This window comes from Mangifera indica, unplaced genomic scaffold (genome assembly GCF_011075055.1).
Source record: "Mangifera indica cultivar Alphonso unplaced genomic scaffold, CATAS_Mindica_2.1 Un_0019, whole genome shotgun sequence".
NCBI classification, from domain to species: domain Eukaryota; kingdom Viridiplantae; phylum Streptophyta; class Magnoliopsida; order Sapindales; family Anacardiaceae; genus Mangifera; species Mangifera indica.
In genome coordinates this window covers 410,120-428,127 of record NW_025401111.1, presented here as the reverse complement: position 1 = coordinate 428,127, position 18,008 = coordinate 410,120, and the positions used below count along the sequence as shown (strand labels likewise).

The 18,008-nt window shown below is 31.9% G+C and overlaps 1 long non-coding RNA gene across 3 annotated transcripts; it reads left to right on the top strand.

The window, feature by feature from the left end:
- Positions 1-161: 161 nt before the first annotated feature.
- On the top strand, positions 162-17,283 carry LOC123205912. Of its 3 annotated transcripts, none has more exons than XR_006499911.1 (4): positions 162-469; positions 1,645-1,771; positions 3,781-3,892; positions 16,914-17,283. It is a non-coding gene; the product is annotated as an uncharacterized LOC123205912 (long non-coding RNA). The 3 variants fall into 3 exon arrangements; XR_006499910.1 differs by having other exon boundaries at positions 16,883-17,283; XR_006499909.1 differs by lacking the exon at positions 16,914-17,283 and having other exon boundaries at positions 183-469; positions 3,781-4,041.
- The last annotated feature ends 725 nt before the right edge of the window (positions 17,284-18,008 follow it).

The following is an 18,008-nucleotide window of genomic DNA, read 5'->3' as shown; positions in this document are numbered from 1 at the left end:
TAAAGTTGTATTTTATGTGTCAGATGTAATGATCATTTTCTGCTTGCTTATGAACACAAATTAAACTTTTTGATTAGATGAATTATTTAAATAAGATATATTTTAATTCATAATCAAAATAAAAATTCTGGTTTCTGAATTCATTTATATATCACTATCAGATGTTAGATTGAGATTTAGATCAAACCTAAGCTGACTAATCAACTGTCCTGGTTGCTCATTTCATACCGTACTGCATGATGCATTTGTATATGGTTATCTCTGACATGCTTAGTGTATAATAGCATATATCCTTTGTGCCTATATGTGATTCATTTGCTTGAGTATTTTTTAAATTTTGTTCTGTGGTTGTATATGGCTATCTCTGAAATGCTTGCAGGGTGTTGGCTGATAGTCATATTCCCTGGGCATGTGAAGCATTTACGAAATTGCATGGACATGACTTGGTCCAAGCCCCAGCCCTTATTTGGTGAGCTCATCTTTTTCTCATTGACTGTAATTGTTAATGAGCGTCCAAATATTCTTTCCCAGTAGTTTCATAGTTTCATACTTTTGCCTTTCTACCTCGCATATGCCAACTGATTTTTTCTTTTTTTTGCAATATTTGGTGGAAATTTATTTTTAATGAAACAGCTCAGTATGAGTGTACATAAAAAATAAAAAATAAAAAATCATGTAATTGTTTAGGTATAGCGAACATCTGGAGGTATTGAACTATAACTTTTATTGAAGAGACTGAATTTTATTTTATTTTTTTTCTATTGAAAGGATTAAATTTTCAAATTTTCTTATTGAAAGGATAAAGTTTTTGTATTTTCCTATTAAAGAGACTAAATTTTGTTTTTTTTTAATCTATTGAAATGACTGAATTTTCAAACTTTCTTATTGAAGGATAAAATTTTTATATTTTCCTCTTGAAGGGATTAAATTTTTACTATTACCTATTGAATTTGCCAAATTAATCACCTTGCTAAATAAAACAAAATCAATAATCTTAATTGTGTTTATTCGGTACATCAATAGGAAGTACTGAAATTTTGGTCCTATTATAAGAAAATTTAAAAGTTTAGTTCCTTTAATAGGAAAATTTAAGAGTTTAGTCTATCCAATGGTTTAAAAAAAAAAATTTTAGTCCTTTCAATAGAAAAAAATGTGATAGTTCGATATCTTCAGGTGTTCTTATCCCTAATGTTTATGGTCAATTTATTAAAAGCTTGTCATGAAGGTTTTCTATCTTACCTTTTAGACCATTAGAACTTTTATCATCGAATAGCTGCTGTATCAATTACACAGTCTGTGAAGTGCAACCAAGTCAACTTATCCAATAGTGTTACCCATTTGTTTGAATTAGTGATCAACTACTGTCAGCGTTCTCATAATTGCTGATTTGGGTTATTTACTCACCACATGCACCAATTATGTAAATCTATATAATTAAAATCTTACTTGATAATATTTTGTATTGTCTTATGTTAAAGTTTTCTTGTCAATGTACAACTAATCTCATACACTTTCAGGGATTTATTTTATATCAAAATTACCACCATGCTTGTCGTTTGGTTTTAATTTTATGGACGGTAATACAGTTTATAGTAGTATTGAAGGATAAGAATGTTATGTATTAATTAGTATTTCATTGTGTAGGTGTTGGAGACTGTTTATGATCAAACTGTGGAATCATGGACTGCTTGATGCACGCACGATGAACAATTGTAATATTACTCTGGAACAATATCGAACGCAGGATTTGGATCCTATGAGAAGTTGAAAGGTAAATTTTTTTTTTTTCTGTCAAATATGAAGAGGAAGGGTTCCCATTTTTTTAATGATTTATATAATTCAAAAAATGTTGCCATCAGTAACTTATTTTAAATACATTTAAACAAATTATAGAGAAAAGATTTAGTGCAAATATCTGGTCTTCTAATTTTATATTGGAGCTCAAAAATGTTTGATTTCATGATGCTTTGATGTCATGGGAGTGTCTTTGTGTAATTCTTTGTTAAAAAGTTATAAGACAAGAAATGGTCAGATCAGAAGTTGCATATAAGCCATGTATGAGTGTTGTGGCTGATGAGTTTCGGGGATATATTTTTGAGTAACAAGCATGGTTGGTTTGGTTATTTTGAATGAAATTGGTTGATTTGGTTCTTGCTGTAGAATCCCCCAATTATGAAGGGGGGAAAAAAAAACAGAGGTAATTAACGCGTAAAACAGATGATAAATTGCTAATTGAAACCATTACCGTTATGCTACAAAAGCACAATGTACTGTGAGGTCTGTGTTAGGGATGGCAATTTGGCTATGATTTTAAGGTTCCGACCCTCTTCGACCTTAACAGAGAGAAGATTTTTCGATATAAACAGGAAAGAGGACGGTGACGAAGATGAAAAAAATCTTTATAATTGGGGACGGGTTAGGGATAGGGATAGATGTCTCCTCTTTCTGTCTCGCCCCATCTCCATCTCTTTATATTAATATATTTATTTAAAATACTAATATATTTTTATAGTTTTAAATTATCTATGTTTTTTAAATTTATTTAGGTTTTTATTGTGTATATTAAAGTAGTTAATATATTATATTTGTGATATTTGAAATAGTAGGTTAATTTTAATTTTGTTATTTAATATATTTATATTGTGTTTAGAAGATATATAGAAGATTTTTTTTTTTTGTGGATATGGAGAGCGGATTTTTTTCCGTGAGAATAGGGAATTATTTTTATCCCCGTAGCGAGAACAGATTGAGGACAAGGATTGAAATCCCCTCCCCGGCTCTCTTCGTTGCCATCCCTAGTATGAGGTATTCCCGTCATGCTAAATGTGTATATTTCTTTGCTTAATTGAAAAAAAAAAATAGTAAGTGTTGCTTGAGAAAAGTCGCAGGTAATTTATCAAACAAATAAAATTTAGGGGTGTTTGGTTTAGAAAATATTTTATTATTAAAATTGAAAGGTTATTTTGAAGATAAATTATTTAGAAAATTATTGAATATAAATAATTATTATATTTGATAAAATTTAGTAGGTATAAATAATTATTGTGTTTGGTTAGAGATAATAAAAGAATATTAATAAATTATTTTATTTAAATATCTTTGAGTATAATTATCTTAAAATATTTTTTATATTATTTGTTATATTAATTAAAAATAAGGTTATTTTTGTTAAAAAAATTAATAAATAAAAATATAATTATAATAAAATCAAAATTACCTTAATAATATTTTAATATCTAAGAGAAATGTGATAATTAGATATATTACTGATGTAATCTTAATCACACATTAATCAAAAGATGCTTTAGTGTTTCTCATTTCAAAACATAAATAAACAATAATGATCTATAATAAATTATATATAAACTCAGAGATATTAAGTGCACAAACGTTGTCAAAAGTTTATAAAGTTATAAGAAATATGTTGATTAATATATATACATTAATCTGTGAAATAATTCTTATTTCTTTAAATTTTTATAAGCTTGATCTGACACGAATTTGAGAAAAATGATTAGACTGACCTTAAAAGAAATTTAAAAGAAGATGTCTTAATTGTAAGCCCTTATGATAGTAAACCACCATATGTGTTGCTGCATGTGCTTACTGTTTTTAGCAAATTATCTGTTTTTCCACTCACTAAGCCCAAACCGTACTTCACAATCCAAGTGTTCTTAATGTTTTCACTTGGATCGGACACAAAGACAGACATTATAAATAATATTTAAAATTATTTTACTTAACAAATCTAGTTTAATCTAGCTGCACATATTATTGTAGGTTTGATGAGGGTCCCAAATCTCGATTGGATCGCATTTTGAAGTTGACACCAAAGTTTGAGTAAGCCTGGATCATCATGCTTGTCCTCGGGTGTTGACTAGTTTGATCCAAGGTTCAATGGATGCTTGTTTTCTTCTGTTTCTAATTTGCCATAAATTGGAGTGACTGTTTACTTTGAAATTGTTCAATCAACTCTACATAAAACTACATGTCAACATAGCCGCACGAGAATGATAAGTGATTAACACTTTTTAACGTTAAGGTTGGACCTAAAAAAAATTGTATGAATAAAAAATTTTCACCCAGATTAAACTTTATTACTGAAAATTAACCTTGACATAGGTGTAAATATTAAGTTATTACATTACTCCCATAATACTCTCCATCATGGAACTTTGATAGGATCTTAAGAGGAGTGCCCTCAGGAGATTGCTGTGTTTGCTGGTTTTGCCCTTATTTGTTTCTTGCTGTTCTACCTTTTGGTAGGCCAGCTTTTTGAGCAGGAAATTGTGAATTTTGCGATCAAGGGATGAAAAAGTAATTTTAGGTCAAACTTTGAGTGAAAAAATATTAATAACTTTTGTTAAAATGATCCTTTGCAATTCTTGAACTAATTTAGGATCATTCATTTTATTTTGTGTGGGTACATGATGCAACTCAATAAACTAAAGTCTGTTTTTCGCAGGAAGTTGATAGAATATATCCTATTAAAAATAGGAATGAAGTATTTTAATTTAAACTTGTTTCTTAAATTGTGACATCAATTTGAAGCCGTGGATATTTTGCAATCTATTAGACGTGAGAAAAAAATGTGAATGTTGTTATTTTGTCTGCAATCTCTGTAATTTCTACAAACATTAAGCTATGTCAATCTATTGGTGTGCAAGTTTGCACCTACAATATGTACACTGAATGATGGAGGAAATAGACTGTAGGTCCATGTTCAAACTTGTGTCGATATTGACTAAACTTAAAGTTGAATAAAAAGGAATTTTGGAACATTTCAAAAAGGATGAAAACTTTCAAAGAAGAGCTAATTAAGGTTCAAACTAAGTTGATGGAAGAACCAATGGATGGTAGTTTAGTTTCTTTAGAAAAGGAGAAGGTCGAGATATTTTGGTGCTAAGCAACAAATAGAGGAGTTACTTGCCAAGCAAAAGTCAAGAATTCAATGGTTAAAGGAGGGCGTTCAAAACACTAGTAATTTATGTGTCAAAGGGAGGACAAATAGGAATAAAATTACTACGATACTAATTAAAGATGACTCTATTTTGGTTAATCCTTCTTGCATCAAAGAAGAGTTGGTGAACCATTTTGAAGTCATATTTAAAGATGAGAATGAGAGTAGAGACTTGAGTGGAGTTTGAGAGGTTATCAATAAGAAGATCAATAGGGATCAAGCGACCATTCTGGTTGGTGAAGTATCCATTGAGCAAATTAAGGATACTATATTTGGGATGACCAATAACAATGAGTCGGGTATGGACAAATTTAGATCATTCTTTTTCAAAAAAGTTTGATCTATTGTGGGTTATGATGTGATTAGTGCTATTAAAGATTTCTTCTCTACATGTACTTTGCTTAAAGAGGTCAATTTGACTATTATAGCCCTCATTCCCAAGTGTTCAAACCCCTCCACATGCAACAACTATCGACCTATCTCTTGTTGTAATATCTTATACAAGTGCATTACAAAAAAATTGGCTAATCGATTAAAAGTGGTGCTTCATTCCCTTATCAATCATGCATAAGTGGCTTTTTATTTTTTGGGAGGAAAATTGTGGATAATATCCTTCTTTGCCTAGAAATCATCCATAACTATCACTGGAAGTTGGTAAAGGAGAACATATGCACTATTAAGGTGGATCTCATGAAAGCTTATGATTCGGTGAACTTTGACTTTTTTACTCTTGGTTCTTGAGAAATTTGGATTTTTGTGAAAATTCATTTATTGGATCTAAGTTTGCGTCACCATTCCCAAATGCTCTCTAGGTTTTAATGGAGAGCTAATGAGGGGTTTTTTGGTAGCTCTTGGGGATTGACACAAGGTGTTCCATTATCACCATATTTGTTTGTGCTTGTAATGGAAGTACTTTCTTGCCTTTTTGAGAGAGTGCCCAAGAATTTGAGCTTCACTTTCCATAGGAGATGTAGGAAGATGATGCTTACACACCCATGTTTTGCTAATGATTTAATGGTTTTTAGTCATGCAGATGATGCTTCTCTTCGGTTGTTAATAGAGGCTATTGCTACTTTCCAAGGTTATTTTGCGTTGAAATTAAATCTTTTTGTGGATGGTAAACTCTTGATCATATATCTTGGATTGTCTCTTATTTTGACTAGACTCTTTGTTAGTGATTGTAAGCCTTTGGTTGATAAGATATTAGGTAGCATCACTTCTTGGAGGAGCAAACTTTTATCCTTTGCTAGAAGGCTCACTCTTATTAACTCAATTTTTAGTATACAAGTGTTTTGGTCTTCTTTTTTCATACTTCTGGGAAAGATCCTTGATGTTATTGAGATTGGTTTGAAGGCTTTCCTTTAGTCAAGAGTGGATTTGATTAAGACCAAAGTCAAAGTAGCTTGGGGTGACATGTGTGCACCTAAGGAGGAAGGAGGGCTTGGAATTATTGGATTTGGTCCACCCATGATGGGTTGACCCTATCCATTAGGGTTAAAATACAAAATTAACTCCTATATATATGAGAATTACTTGTTTTACCCTTAGCAGTTATTGAAGTTAACTGCTACTCTCATTTTTATATAAATAAGGGTAACTTCCATTGGGATACAAGTAACTTACACTAAAAATTACAGAACTTCTTTCACTTCAATACTTTGTCATATGGAAAAAATTTTACAAAACATAAGGAAGCAAATCCAACAAAGTGTGTTGTGGATTCCGTCAGGAGGGCATTACATCACCAATGATCACCAAAGTTTTAGATTTATAAACCGAGTATGTTTTCAATGATCCTGGATTTGTGTTACTTCCGTTTACATTGGTATTAAAGCCAAGTTTTGTCTGTGCAATTGTGATGTTGGTGATATAAACATGATTAAGAAGCATGTTTAGAAATTAATTTGTGTGAACAATATATTTTATATATATAATGCGTACGGACGTATTTTGATTATTGATAAATTCGTTGCAATTTTGTGAAATTGATGCCTAGAATCATGTTAGGATGAATTCTAGATATGAGATGCATGTTTAATTAGAAAAAATTGCACCAAATTCGCATGAAATTGGATGAATTTCAGTGGCCTATTTTTCACCCAAAACCGTGACGTTCATGCATCTAATTTGCTGAAATCTGACGACGTTTTTATTGAAACTTTTATGAATATGAATCTGTGCTCCACGGGCTTTAAAAGCCTTATGAAATTGTAGTTGTTGGGTGGCCAGAAGACGGCTAATTTTGCCGTCAAAAAGCTAGGGTTCATGCTACAATTGCGGGTTACAATTGGGTTAGGAAAACCTGATTGCTCGATCCGATTGGTCAACGGGTCAACCCGTTTAGTCAATCGGGTCGACCTAACCTAGGTCCTGACCCATTGGTAGACTGATCAACATTTGATCAGTTAATGCTCAAACAGTTGATCAGTCAACGGTCAACATTTGACCGACGTGTGCCAACGCATGGTGACCTTGTTCCGGTGCATGACAACGCGTGAACTAAGTTTTCCGACGCGTGGATGCACACGAGACTGTTTTTTGGCGAGTGAGAGCGCGTGCATGCTTCCATTTATGTTGTGCATTCTATTCTGTGTGATTTGTTTATGCATGAATTAAACACTTATAGGTGTTATTTTGATCATGGTTTTGAATTATACATTGCTAAACATGTGAACATGTGTTGTTTATATTGTTATGCATATGTAATTTATTGTTGTCTATTTGTTGGTCATATATAGGGTGAACATGTTGACCAAAGAGTACTATCTGAACTGTAAGATGAATCTAGTGCATAATCTTTTCACTCACCTTAGTGTCATGCATGAGAGATATTATGATTTAAAAGATAAGGGCATAAAATTAACTAAAAAGAAGAGGATATCTGGATTACTAAGGTCATTGCCAAATTATTGGACTACAATAATTTCTAATTTTGTCTGGAACAAGAAATTCAAGAATTATTGGCAATGTGTGGATGAATTACAACTCGTTGAAGAATATAGAATTGTAATAAACATAAGAAAATCAACATCTCTATCTATTTTCCCAAATCAACGAAGTGCGAGGTATGTTGGGTATCGCAAACATTATAATAACTTTATCTTAGATAAAGTTACTCTTAATATTGTTAGAGATAGAGAAAATGTTTTTTTTCAATCTGATTGGTGGAGATCGAATCTCTATAAATATAGAGAGCGTCTGATTATCAAGATTCCATATTTTAAATCATACAAATCTCAAGCCACTGATAGTTCAGAAGTTGCTCATAGTAATTGAATTTCATATCTATATTTATTTTCATGCGTATTTGTTCATTTATTAATATGTTATTGTATTGAACCGCTTTGAATTATATATATATATATATATTGAACCATATATTGATTCAATATACATTATGATTATTTGTGGGAATTCTGATATTGGTAAAATTTAATTATTCTTGTCTAGAATATACATTGACGCGATCAGATTAATTGTTAAAATATAAAACATTTGTGTCATAGACAATAATTGGGAATATAGTGAACTTTCGACTCTACGTTTTATGTGAAATATTTTAATTTCTTGATACACAATTACAATAATAAAATATGTATATATCTTATTGTTGGTGTTGTGTTGGCATATCTTTGTAATTATATATAGAAATGACTTCAAAAAACATAATTGCCAATTTGAATAAGGGAGAAAGATTGAATGGAGATAATTATAAAATATGGAGAATGAGAATGCACTATATCCTAGATGAACATAACGCCTTGGAAGCTGTTACTCAGGTCATGGAAGAGCCCCAACTAGCTGAGGGGTAGAATCCTAATAAGGCGCAACATAAGCGTGATATGGACATTTATAATGCCTAGAAAAAGAAAGATTTAACTGCCAGAGGTATACTCATCAGCTCAATGAATGATGATATTGCTTATCAGTATGAGCAATTTGAAATTACAAATGCTATGTAAGTGGCATTGAAAGAAAAGTTTGGAGGAACGATTGTTTCCAAACTAAGGCAGTTAACTATGAAGTTCGATACATGTAAAAAAGTTCCCAACAAGCTAATGCAGCAACATCTAAGAGAAATGTCGAATATAATAACTGTGCTGAAGAAAGCTGGGTATTCACTGACTGATGAATAGTAAGTACAGGTTGTTGTACGATCTTTACCTGATAGTTGGGAGTACATGAAAGTGAATATGACTTATAATGACAATATCAGGATTTTTGATGATATTGCTTGCCATCTTGAATTGGAAGCTGAATGCCTAGAGGCTATTGGACCAAATGCTATATGTTGTTGAGTCCAGTTCAAAGAGGTTTTTTGGTTATAAAAGAAAATGGCGAAAATCCAGAAAAGGGAAGGAGATCGTCCAATGACCTGTGAACAAGAATAAATGATTTAAATGCAAAAGAGGCAAACACTATGGGAAAAGAGATAAGTCAAAATTGACCTATTACAATTATGGGAATAAAGGTCATTTCGCTTGTGAATGCACAACGCTGAAGAAGAAATTACCTTATCTTATCTCAAATTGTGAGATTTATGTTTCTAGTATCATTTTCTTAACTGAATCTCATCCTATGTGGATTGTAGACTCATGAGCCACAGAACATGTAGCTCGTGATAGAGACACTTTTGTGGAGTTTCGTCGAATATCAAAGGAAACATGGTAGATATATGTAGATAATAATACCAAAGTTAAAGTAAAAGGAATGGGCACATGCAAATTGGTTTTGCACAGTGGTCAATCCTTGTACTTGCATGCTGTTTTATATGCTCCAGAAATTCGACGAAATTTGGTCTTTGTAATGGTTCTGTTAAAATTAGGATATTACTTAATTTTCTCTAAAAACTTGATTAAACTTGATTATGATGATGTGTTTTATAGATCTGGGTTTTTGTCAGAAGGTTTTATAGTTCTAAACACCTTATTTTGTAATAATGATAACTCTGTTAGTTTTTCATTATTTATAGCTCCTAATAGTCTAGATGTGGATGCAAATAAATAGCATGCTAGACTAGGACATATTGGTCAAGAAAGAATAAATGGACTGGCCTGTGAAGGTTTATTAAGACCTATCACGAAATTAGATTTGCTTATTTGTGAGCATTGCCTAATAGGAAAAACTACTAAAAAACCTTTTGGCAAAACTATTAGAGTCGAAATTTCTCTGCAATTTGTACACTCAGATGTTTGTGGTCTTATGAATGTCAGAGCTAGAAAAGGAGCATTATATTTCATCACTTTCATAGATGATTATTCATGTTTTGGTTATATCTATTTGATCTCCCATAACTCAGAAGCAATAGATTATTTAGACACTATATAAATGAGGTTGAGAATTAGTTAGACAAAAGAATAAAAGCCTTGAGAACTAATCGAGGTCGTGAATATTTATCTATCGAATTTAAAGAATTATGTAGTGAAAAAGAATTATAAGACAATTATCGATTCCCAGAACTCTGCAACAAAATAGTGTAATGGAGAGAAGGAATCGAACTCTGTTAGAAATGGTTAGGTTTATGATGGGGCAAGTGAATCTTTCAATTTCATATTGAAGAGATGTTTTATTGACTGCGAGTTATATATTTACCCATATGCCCACTAAGTTAGTAATTTCCACTCCTTATGAGTTATGGACATGTAGAAAACCTGAATTAAATATGATGCGCCCTTGGGGGTCTACTGCATATATCCATAAATTCAGAAAATTGAGACCAAGAGGCAAGAAATGTATCTGGGAACAAGACTATTTCCCACCCATTTTTTACCCCATTCTCAAACCTATATCCACGATAGATCAAAAATCACTTTTCCTATCCATGACCAAATTGTCGTCCATTTTTTTAGTTAGGGATAGGGGTAAAATCATCATTTTAATTATAAACATCAAAGCTTTAAAATTTCACCATTTCCCCTCTCTAGGTTTTAAAAACTAACACCTCAACCCATCCTCAAAGTTTGAAAAGTTTAGATTTCATCTCTAGGGTTTGCTTCCTTCTCCGGCCACCACTAACGGTCGACGTATTCCATTGATCCCCCATCTCTGACTACAAAGGATGACAAAAGATGACCCTTCGTCACCTAGATCTGGATGATGAAACGTTATCCAGATCTGAAAGAACAGATTTACATCTAGACGACACAACGAGCGACGAAGGACAATGAAGCGTCATCCTTCATTGTCTGGGTGGAGCAACGAAAAGATCTTTATCTCTTCGTCGCACCGTGCGACGGAAAGATGAAGATCTCTTCGCCGCACCACCATCGTCACACCAGGAGAAGGAGGAGGTCGGTGACGATGTCGGAAGATGAAGTTGAAGAACGGGGGGTGAAACTACTATTTTTGAAAGTTATGAGAGGCAGTTGCGTTTTGAAAAATATGGAAACCCTAGGTTTGGGGGTGAAAATGTTACTTTTTAAAGTTTAAAAACTTTAGGTAAAGGTGAAATATTAATTTCTAAAACCTATGGGGGGTGAAAAGTAATAAATTTTATAACTTTTTAATATAAACAGTAAAATGACTATTTTACCCCTCCCTTTAACAGAAAAAATGGACGGCAGTTTGGTCATGGGTGAGAAAAGTGGTTTTTAATCTGCTGTGGGTATAGGTTTGAGAATGGGGTACAAAATGGATGGAAAATAGTCCTTTTCCCAATGTATCTTTATAAGATACTTTGATCACTCCAAAAGGTACGTGTTCATAGGAGAGGACTTTGATAGAAGAATGATTGAAATAGAATCTAAAGATGCGACATTCATAGAAGATGAATTTCCTAATAAGGGTGATATTGATAAAAGTCTTCATCTATATGAGACAGATGAGGAATGTGGAAAAGGTTCGTCTCAACGACCATTAGTTGAGTCACAAGAGATGATGTCTTTACCTATTCTAGATAGTGGGAGCAATGAGGTTAAGCTCCAACCTATTTTGGATAGTGGGTGTGAAGATCTTCAATTGTGTAGGAGCGAACGTTCTCGAATCCCTAAGAGATGTTTCAAAATTGAAAATAAAGTTTTCATAACTACTTCTCTTAAAGACAATGAGCCTAAAAATATCAAAGAAGTTCTATCATCCCTCCATAAGGAACAATGGCAAGAAACATTAGAGGAAGAAACAAAATCCATGGAAATTAACCGAGTTTAGAGTTTGGTGGACTTATCGTCGGGTCGAAAACCCATTGGGAATAAATAGATTCTCAAAATTAAATAGAAGACAGATGATTCAATAGATAAATATAAAGCTTGTCTAGTAGCAAAATGATATACCCAACAAAAAGTATAGATTATAAAGAAACATTTTCGTCTATTGTAAGGTTTACTTTAATCCATGTCATTCTAGCTATAGTAACACACTTAGATCTAGAATTGCATCAGATGGATGTCAAGACAGCTTTTCTTAATGGAGAGCTTGACGAAGATATCTACATAAATCAGCTTGTAGGTTTTGTAGTAAAAGGCCAAAAACGCAAAGTATGTAAGCTCCAAAGATTAATATATGTCTGAAATAGTCATCAAGACAATAGTACTTAAAATTTCATAAGGCAATGTTGTCTTATAATTTTAAGATATTAGAACAAGATCACTATATCTATGTGAAAAAGTCTGATGACAAATTTACAATTCTATCGCTTTATGTGGATGATGTACTGATAACTGGGAGTGATTTGGAATATGTGATGATCATTGAAAATTAGTTATCCGTAAATTTCGACATGAAGGATATGGGTGAAGAGATTATATTTTAGGTATAAAAATCAAAAGGGATCGTTTAAAGAGACTTTGGGCTCTATCACAAGAGTGCTATATCCAAAAGATTCTAGAACAATTCAACATGGCAAACTGTAAGTCCGTAGATAATCCTGTGTTAAAAAACAATTTATTAAGCCAAGATTTATGTCCAAAGACTCAAAACGAAAAAAATGAAATATCCCTAGTACCTTATTCAAGTACGGTTGGAAGTCTCATATATGCAATGATGTGTACTTGCCCCGATATATGTTTCGTTATTGGGTTGGTTAGTTGATATCAATCAAATCGAAGAAGAAAACACTAGAAGACTATTAAGAGGATATTGAGATAACTGAAAGACACTGTGGATTATTGTTTATGCTACAAAGGAAAAGATTTACGTATTGTTGGCTATTCAGATGCTGACTGGGGTGGTGATTTGGACCAATGTAAATCAACTTCTGGTTATGCTTTCTTACTCCAAAATGGTGCTATATCTTAGAGCAATAAGAAACAAACGTGCATAGTCTTATCCATAGTGGAAGTAGAATTTGTAGCATATTTTGTTGTTGTGTAAAAAGTTGTTTGGTTGAAAAGATTTTTTGAGAATTTGGGTGTACTGGACGCAACAGTTGGTCCTATAGTTGTGCATTGTGATAATCAAGCTGCGATAACTTTTATAAAAGATCCCAAATTCTACAATAGAACCAAACATATTGATACCGGATATAACTTTATCAGAGACATCATTTCGAAGAAGGAAGTGATGGTATAATACATTTCTACGATAACATGGTTGTTGATAGTCTAATTAAAACGATTTCAAGAAATGTATATTTTGCACATGTTAAGTCTCTTAACTTACGTAGAATATAATAGATGACTTATTGAGTATGTATTGTACTTGTAACACAACGTTAGAACATCAAAAAATTAGAATTTATTTTGGTGTTTATGGATATACACATTATTTTTGAAAACTCAACAAGATGATAATGTCATATAAGTTTGATTGACTTTCTCACACGAGTAATCGCCTTTAACACTAAGGAGAGCGTGCAAAGGTGAGACATTTTTCTTGAGATTGATACTATTGAGGGAGCATACTTAAAGATGTGAATTGCTTAAGAAATGAATTATTGGATATATCACCTTGATGATTAATCAAGATGAGGTCATGTTTTGATGAATTAGAAAATGACCGGTTTGGATTCTCTATGTCCAAATAACTTGTGAAGGCCAGATGTGAGTTCTTAATATATAATGATACTTGCAAGATTGGAGAGATGATTAAGAACTCAAGTTAGGCGCTGAGTGTAGCGATTGAACTAAGATCTGTACAATGTTGGTAATGACATTTTGAAAAGATACATATTACAACACATGATTCATACCATATGTGCATAAATAAGATGACCATTTAAAGTAGTGGAAGGATAAATCTTTACTCCTTCACTGTGTGAGACTTTATGAGGATTACCTTATATTGGTACCCGTTGACTCTTTACTGTTATTCGATGTTTACTCTTAGTGTTGCTATCTTAGCTTGAAACTTATGACCATGAATGATTCGGTCTATGAAATATGACTAGAAAAGCAACTATGTTTAAATTGAAAATTTCGAATAGAAGAGAAAAACTTATATATTGTTATGTCTATTGGTTGGTCAATCATGTCACTCACATAGGAGATTGGACTTGATCAATGATAAATGAGGGATTAAAGAGAGTTAGTGTTATTGAGTAAGTCTAGGGTATTGCAAAACTAACGTTTTGCTATTTTTTTAGGTTGAAGCAACTATGTTATTCCTAATAGATGCATAGTAAATTAGCTCCCAAGTGTAGGTTGCTTGCAAAGTCACACGACACATTTGCCAGTATGAATTGCTTTGTTTTGTAAGATTTCAGTGGAAGAGTATTGTGATTCTGATAACCTTATCATGTGTGAGTGGGAGATATTGGATCCAGTCCACCCATAATGGGTTGACCCAATCCATTAGGGTTAAAATACAAAATTAACCTTTATATATATAAGAATTACCCGCTTTGCCCTTGACAGTTATTGAAGTTAACTGTCACTCTCCCTTTTTACATAAATAAGCATAACTTCTATTGGGATACAAGTAACTTACGCTAAAAATTTCAGAACTTCTTTCACTTTAATATTTTGTCATCTGGAAGAAATTTTATAGAAAACAAGGAATCAAATCCAGCAAAGTGTGTTGCGGATTCCATTAGGATGACATTACATCACCAATGATCACCAAAGTTTCAGATTTCTAAACCGGGTATGTTTTCAATGATCCTGGATTTGTGTTACTTCCACTAACAGGAATCATGAGATCGAGAGTGGAATAAGGCAACCATGATTCAACACTTATGGAACATAGCTCAAGTCAATAGTACTTCCATTTGGACTAATTGGGTGTAGCATTAACTTCTTAACAGCAAGAGCACTTGGAAATTAAGATTCCCTGAAGTTGTTAGTGGACTTGAAGGAATATCCTTAAATTGGGGGAGTTCATTAGGGAGAAAATCAAATATTTTATTGGTAATGGTGAATACACTCCCCTATGATTGGAATTGGCAATGTCTAATTCAAGGGAGTTTGTTGAATTGAAGGAAATGTTGTATGTTAAAACCTATATGTGGAATAGATATGGTTGTTCGGCTCTCTACGACCTCCAGCACTTTCAAGGTGTAATCGACATGGGAGGAAATTCAAGAAAAGAAACCTAAGGTAAATTGGTGGAAATTCGCTTGGTTAAAAAAATATATATATATTAACCTAGGCATGCATTCATCCCTTGTTTGACTATTAAATGGAGATTACAAATGAGAGATAGGTTATTTCTTGATTGTTTGTAATGTGTTTAAATAAAGTACAGTGTGAAATTAGTGAGATTAGTTTTGTGTTTAATGATTTTGTCTTATATTTTCATGTTATTTGTTATTGATACAGAGTAAAGTGAATGTTATAAAAGTGTGAATGTCATAAAATATATTTTTAATCTTTAAAAAAGTAAACAAATAAAGTTGGATTTGAATCAAAGTTGACTAATCTAAAAGATCAGTTCAGTTCAAATGAATTCAAAATGAGCTCAGCTTGCACGAATTCAAAACGAGTTTAACTTAAGCAAATTTGAGCTTAAGCTCGAGCCTAGGAGTTAAAAATTTTTAGATTTGAGCTTGAGTTCGAACTTAAAGGTTGTTGGCTTCGTCAAACTCACAAGCGTTAAAAAAATTGATACAAATCAACTAAAATGATACTTTTTTATAAGTAATTAATCAAAAGGTTTGACAACCATGACAATGCTTGAATTCAAAATTTTTCATAAAAGCTTTAATATTCCACTAGTTTTGTTAATACTAAAACGATATTGTTTTTATCAATACGTATCAAAATGATATCGTTTTAGTCATTTTTTGCTTAGTTATAATATTTAGCCAAACTCAAAGCTTGATTTGACCCAAACTTGAGTTCAATTTGTCTCAAACTCAAGTTCAACTTGCTTGAAGAGAATCAAATTTGAACAACCTTAAGGAGAGTTTGATGAACTAAAATTTGATGAACCCGAGCTTGCCTAAACTTGAGTTCAGTTCGACTCAAATTCAACTTTACAAACAAACAACAAAGACATACTAAGTGAGAGAGAGTCATCTATGTTTCTCACATGGCACCCCTTTCTTCAAAATATTGTCAATCCTCCTTCACCACCTTCATTTCATATTATTGTTTGATTATTCTTTCATATATTAAAACATTGTTAATTCTTTCTCCACATCATTCTCAATTTAATGTCTTCATTTTGGATATACACTTTAATGTCAAATTAATGTGATTAAATGAGATTGGCGAAAAATGATGAAACTAAAAAGGATAAAATGTTTTCATTAATTTATTTACTGATAAAATTAGTATTGATTTTACCGGTTGCTATTACTACTGTAGAGGAAACATTTTAGCAATGAGTTTTGTAAATAATTGTTTGCAAAATAAAATAAATGGATAATGTTGAATGATAGCTTGATTGTGTGTATATAAAAAAAGATGTGTTTGATAATATTAATAATAGACTCATTATACAGTATTTTTAAAAGATTAAATCACATCAAATAATTATAAATATTTTATTAATATAAATATTTATATTTATTTTAATTTAAAATATATTTATGTTATTATATCATAGATCCTGCTAAGTTCAGCTTCTGGATGGGCAGCGGAAGGAAGTTAGCTCGAGAAAGTGACATGGGAGAATGCGCAGAAGGATGCAAAGAAAAGTTTGTTCATTTGGTTTGTCAAATTATTACCAAACCTTATAAGAAACGTTTGCCAACATGTGAGTACGTAGGAGCGAATCTAAGGTTGCTTTTTGCTTTGATATAAGCCCTCGGACTTATCACCAACACGTGTGGCTAGCCATGCATTTGCCTAATTTTTTGACCTTTTCCTAATTTTAGCAGTTCTTTCGCCCTCCTTCTAATTTTATGAAACAGTGACCGACATTTTCTCCACTTGGGGAAGTTGTGCTTCGCACCAATTCACCATTTTTCCACAGCTTAATGAATCTTCCTCCTCTATTTTACACTATTTATTCAGGTCATCATTTATTTATTATTTTGACTCTTTGATTAGATTAAATTAGGGTTTGAGTTTTATTGTATGGCTAAGTTTTGTTGGAATTTGATTTTTGGGTTATTATGAAACTTGTTTGATTATTTGATTTGTTTTGAGAGTGATTGTTTGAAAGAAAATTGGTTAGTTTTGGGTTGTTTTTTGATTGTTTGTAATGTGTTTAAATAAAGTACGGTGTGAAATTAGTGAGGTTAGTTTTGTATTTAATGAATATGTCATATATTTTCATGTTATTTATTAATGATAAAGAGTAAAGTGAATGTTATAAAAATGTAAATGTCATAAAATGTATTTTTAATCTTTAAAAAAATAAACAAATAAAGTTGGATTGAGTCGAGCTTGTTCAAATTAAAAAATCAACTCAGTTTGAATGAATCTAAAATGAGCTCAGCGTGCATGAATTTAAAACAAGTTCAACTCAAACAAATTTTAGCTTAAGCGTGAGCTTAGGAGTTAAAAATTTTTGGGTTTGAGCTTCAGTTCGAACTTAAGGGTTGTTCGCTTTGTCAAACTCACAAGCCTTAAAAAATTTTAACAAATCGATTAAAACGATTTGTTAATATTCTATTAGTTTTGTTAATACTAAAATGATATTATTTTTATCAATACGTATCAAAATAATATCGTTTTAGTCATTTTTTGTTCAGTTATAATATTGAGTCGAGCTCAAAGCTTGACTT